This window comes from Anastrepha obliqua, chromosome 6, assembly GCF_027943255.1.
Source record: "Anastrepha obliqua isolate idAnaObli1 chromosome 6, idAnaObli1_1.0, whole genome shotgun sequence".
Classification (NCBI taxonomy): domain Eukaryota; kingdom Metazoa; phylum Arthropoda; class Insecta; order Diptera; family Tephritidae; genus Anastrepha; species Anastrepha obliqua.
The window spans coordinates 2,281,789-2,287,788 of NC_072897.1; positions in this window are offsets into that span (position 1 = coordinate 2,281,789).

Genomic DNA, 6,000 nt, shown 5'->3' on the forward strand with positions numbered 1-6,000 from the left:
TGGTGTTTCGGGGCTTCTTCAACGTGCTGGGGTTGCTGGGTGGGTCGTCCGACAACTGACGTTTTGGGTTCGGTTCAGAACCCCGAGGGGACTCTTCCGTTACCCTTGTCGCCCAGCTAAAAGAGTGCTTCTGCTTGTCAGACCACTCCCCCTCTGGAATCGTTTTTAGGCGCTCCAGTAGCCTGAAGGCAGCACGTCTCTCCTTGTAGCCATGCCATGTAGGCTCTGCTACTGCGGAGGTATCAGTCGTTTCAGACTCAGTTTTACCACTTTTACCAGGGCTAGTCCCGGTATTGGTGGTACAGGAAGATGACTTCTTGGCCAGAGGTTTGTTGTAGGTACAGCCACTTCTGCTGTTGCCAGGTTTGTCCTCAGCGCCAGCTTCCGCCGTACGAAATGGGCTAGCCGTGAAGGGCTTGGATGTACTGACACTTCCACTAGGCTTGAGTATCCCAGCTTCCGCCGTACTAGAAAACATCTGGTTTGATCCAGATTTGGGGGTGGAAGCTATAGCTTCCTTTGCATTTAAGGACTGCTTTCCATAGAGATTTTTGGTTTGAACGACTCCATCTATTTCGTACGATCACCGTCCACCGTGGCAGATATGGTGATCTTATTAAAAGGAAGGGGAAACATAATGGTCGACCGTGGCAGCGCCCCATACCACGGCAAGGTCATGGTTATACCCCGAGGTGACCCGGTATCGAGGTAGCTCCGTAGAAATACAGTCGGACAGAAAACCCCCTGACTGCAAACCACCCAACAGGCACGGGTCGCATGACACCTTGGGTTAGGGGGGGTCGAGGAGAGGAAATGAGCTTAGGATTGACAGGGGATCTTCGTCGGTACGGTGATCTTCATATGGTGATTGGATGGCCACCAATTTTGCCCGAAAGCGGATGGATGGCTAGCCAATCCTCATATGAAGCTTCCCTCTTAGTTCGTGTTGGGTTGGTCCCCATGATATGGGGGTCAAACCACCACTTAAGCCTCATCCCCGCGGCAAGGAGACCAACATGATGAGAAAAAACCACGCCATCCATGGCTTTGGATATCATACTACATCTGCCACCCCTAGATCTCTTCTGCAAATACTTAGCGGCCTGCTCCGCTGTAAGGCTCAAAGCGAGCTCACAATGGAAGACTGTCACACAGGGACATTCAACCATCTTAGACTCCTACACGGATATACCCAGTGACTGTGATTATCACCCTCCCATTCTCTGCTTCGAAAGGAATTTCCTAATGAAAATCCCTTCTAGACTGGAATGGTTTGAAGAAGATCCAACACCCAATACACCCGTTAAGATCTACACGGACGGGTCTAAAATGGATACCGGTGTAGGATCAGGGTTATTTTGCGAAGAGCTTTCTATTAGTGAATCCTTTAAACTACCGGATCACTGTAGTGTTTTTCAAGCGGAAATAAACGCTATTCATGAAGCCTTAAAATGGCTAAAGATAAACAGAATATCATCAACGGATATCTGCATTCTATCAGACAGCCAAGCTGCCCTACGAGCCCTGGATTCATTCCAAACAACATCAAGGAGTGTCTTACGTTGTCGCCAATCTCTAAATGAGATGGCCAAACAATATCGTATAATCTTGTGCTGGGTTCCAGGCCACAGAGATATACCAGGGAACTGTAGGGCAGACCAACTTGCAAGAGAAGGTACCTGTTTGCCAGACATAAGTAATTTTATGGAGATACCTCTCGCAACTTGTAAGCTTCTCATTAAGGACGCATTAATCAGGTCTACAAATCAGAGATGGATTAGCGTTAACACCTATGAAATTGCTAGGCAAACATAGCCAAGGCTAAATTTACGTCTGTCCAAGAGCATTATAAAACTGAATAGACTTCAAATCAGGACCTTAGTAGGGGCCCTCACAGGACATTGTCTCATAGGAAATTATGCAAAGGGATTAGGCGTTTACACGCATGATTTCTGTCGTAGCTGCAGAAATGAGGAGGAATTGGAGACAATTCAACACCTTTTTTGCACATGCCCAGCTCTAGCCAGAAGAAGGAACCGATTTTTAAAATCCTATTTCTTAACGAATATAGATAATCTATACATTTTAGGTATCAACAACCTTTTACGCTTTGTCAAAAACTCAGGATGGTTTAATATGGAGAGGGAAATGTAGCTCAGCCCCCGCGTCTTTACAACGGACCCATTTCGTGGTCTAAGTGGCATCGTTGTCTCTATGTGCGATGCGGCTGCCAAACCTAACCTAACCTACTGGCAACACGACGGGTACGTGAAGAATTAGTGATTACGGTAGCTGACCATTGACTTTAAGCATCATTTACAGTCAGTCAGTGAAAAAGCCGTAAGAATAAATAACGCGTTAACTCGACTAATGCGTAATATTGGCAGCCCTCGCGCAAGTATACGGAAACTCCTGTTAACAGTCACGAGCTCAGTGATTCTGTACCCAGCGCCAATCTGGGCAAACACGAAACCATCGTATCTTCAACACATACGAGCCCCATACAGACTTGGCGCCCTGCGAGTAGCCAGTGCCTATCGCACTGTCTCAGATGACGCAATCCTTATGATAACGAGAATGGTTACCTGCTCGCGGTTGAGATGTATACGTTACATAACACCATTGGGCAGAAACCATCGAACGTGGCTAAAAAAGAAGAAAGGCTGCGAACAATTGAAGAAAGCCAGATACGGTGGGAGCAATCCGAGAAAGGTAGGTTGACCTTTGAACTGATTCCAAACATTGCGAGGTGGACGAAAACACGGAGAAATTGATTTTTGTATCACAAAGCATACCTACACAGGTACCATCTTGAAAACGACCCGTACTGCCCGCAGTGTCCCGAAGAAAAAGAAACGGCGAGGCATATCTTGTTCCAATTCATTAATGAGCGATATTGAAGTGTGCTTGAATATGCGTTTGGTGAAAACAGAAATGAGACAAATCTTATCCCACATATGTGCAAAAACGAAGAAAACTGGAAAATTACAAGTGTAGAGGCCACAAATATCATTGATAACCTTCAATACGCGGAATATGCACGTAGAAAGAGCTCCTTAGCACAATGTAACAGAACAGAATAACAATAACAGACGATTGAGTAATAATATACTCACAAGGGCCTCCTGACGTACTACTTAACGGTGAAATTCCAAGGGGACATACCGACGACGTTAGTTGGGTTAAAGTCCCACACCATGGTTTCGGCCATAGGCTTTTGATGCTTCCCCTCTTCCACAACAAAGGGGCTACGATGGCTGGGTCATGTCGTTCGAAGGGATACAAACGCTCCGGCTCTGAAAGTATTCGATGCAGTACCAGCTGCTGGTAGCAGAGGAAGAGGAAGGCCTTCTGTACGTTAGAAAGATCAGGTAGAAATGGACTTGGGTTCACTTAGTCTCTCTAATTGGCGCCGTTTAGCACGAGGAAGAATCGAATGATGCACTTTGTTAAACTCGGCCAAAATCGGGTGAGCGGTTATCGTACCAATTAAGAATAGAATATTGGAAAAGAAAGACCAGTTATATTAAAAAGAAGAATAAAATATTGCGCTTTCCGAATTTGGTGTGCCGCAAGGCTCCGAAAGTTAACAAACAAACGGAATGGAAATACTTCTTTGTGAAGACAAAGAGTAGGCGAAAGAAATAACATAGAAATAAACGCAAAAAACTGCATTGGAACACGTGGAACTTGGTTTTTATTAGTTTTGTATTATTAAGATGCGTGGCGTCGGACTTGTCAACATCGTGAAAAATAAAGTAACTGTTTTCGGAAGACGCCACCTTTTGTATCCAATTTGCCTTGATGATCTTGGTCGATAACTTTAGTTTTGCTTTCAATGCAAGTTTTTCGTCAAGCGAACAGAGCCCAAACATAATGAGAAGAGCGTTCCCATGTCAGCCGGTTCAACAGTATTCACTGTATCCGTCGTATTCGTATTATGTCGTGGTGTCCACCTCAAGAATTCTGGAGGTGCCATATTGCCTTCAGATGTACCGTGCATTCTAGTTATGAATTTTCGTATTCCCCGCCACCACCCATTACTCAAATCCTTGGTTATGCACCTGCTACACCATGTTTAAAAGTATGTGACTGTTTTCGCACCATATCAGCGTCCTTTCACCGGCCTGCTCCCATTTCCTAACATTATTTCTTAGTGCTAGAAAACGGAATGAAAAATTAATACTATCTAAAAAAATAAAATTGTAAAATATTAATTTTAATTTGCTTTTTTTCTCCGATATTTACTTTTGCTCATCGACAACTTCAATTATGTTGTGGCCATTTCGTAAGATGCTAGCCGTTTCTTTAGAATAGTGCACACATTTTCAATCTGCTAATCGTTCTAAAAGCTAGAAATATTGATTTTTTATCCGCTCTTTAACCATTTTCGCGGTATGTTTCGGATCCCCGACTTGCTGAAATATAACCTCTTCTGTAGGATATGCACAAATTCCGCCAAATTAAAGATAAATTTTTTATCGCCAGTGACGATGCCTTTTTTTTGTTGCCGCTCAATAAGCATCTCACACGTCACGAAACGTCCCTCGATATCCTTCTCCTTCGAATGATGTGACACCTGCTTTCTGGACCATTCCCATCGCGTGCGAAGGTTTACCGACGGTTTATCTGTCAACATCCATTCTTTAAACAAATTATCCAAGGTTTGACATGCGTCTACATCCAATAATCGATGTAGTTGAGTATCTTCGAATTTGTTAAGTGCCCCTTCGCGATCTTTATCGCTCTCGTCGAAATTGCCACTTTGGAAGCGTTGAAACACGTCTTTACAAGTTGTATTTGATGGAGCGTAATTACCGTAAATATTGATCAATATACGACACGTTTCAGCTGCACTTTTCTTTAAAAGGTAATAATGAAGTATAATTTCCTGCAAATGCTGTTTTTTCGTGTCAAACTCAGACATTTTTGACGTGAGATACTAGAAAATGATCTCTACGCTTCGAACTAATGTAAACTACTGGATCGAAACCTCACATACACACCTTCAAATCACCGTTATATTACTGAAGCGAACACAAAAATAGTATCAGCAAACGACACCTCTTTTACGAGGGCGGAAACTTATTCCCATACCCATACCTGATGAGTCAATAATTTCTCCATTGCTCGCGCATCTCTGTCCAAAAGAAGATTGGGGTGCCTTTTTGTAAACTTTAGAGTATTTTATATTCTGTCGTTTAAGAACATTAAGTACAATTTGTTGGCAAATTTCCAAGCGTTGTGCTATTTCCCTTGATGAGCGACCATTTTCAGTTAATCAAACAATTTAATCTTCGATCTTTCTATCAACCTTCCTCATTTCCATTAATATATTGTTGCACTGGCGAAGTTTCGCGAACCGACTGGCAATAATATCGAACTAGATGCCAAAACAAAAACATGAATTATGCTGAAAACAGTGAACACCGTAAACGCAATCCCGACTCAGCTGTCCCGATCAAACTAATGAGAACCCCATGTAAATGAAAAGTTCCTTCCTTCCGCATCGTCGTACCGTAGATTTAATTTCACGAGTGTTAAAAAAATCCCGTAATACCGACCCAGCTGATTGCTCTCTAACCCCACAGTGTTGCCAAGCAGTACATTTCGAAATTATTTACAAAATAAACTTAGAGAAATGATAATTTTTGTTAAAATAGCTTAAAACTACTGTTGAATAATGTTAATTATAGATAAATGAACTATTTGCATTTGTTGGTTTTTGGCTTTGGTTTATTAAACAATGAAAACTTGTAACTGATAACGCGGATGTGTGAAAAAGTGTGTAAACAAAAATATCAATGGCAACATTGTGTAGATACAACCAAACACATACACACACAAACCGATGTATTGTGTAAATATGTAGAAACAGTGAAGACCGCACGGAATCCCTTACCGCAGTCCCTTACCGTGCACAAAAACTCACCCCCGAGAACAACTACGTTCTTTTAATTATATATTTACACAATACATCGGTTTGTGTGTGTATATGTT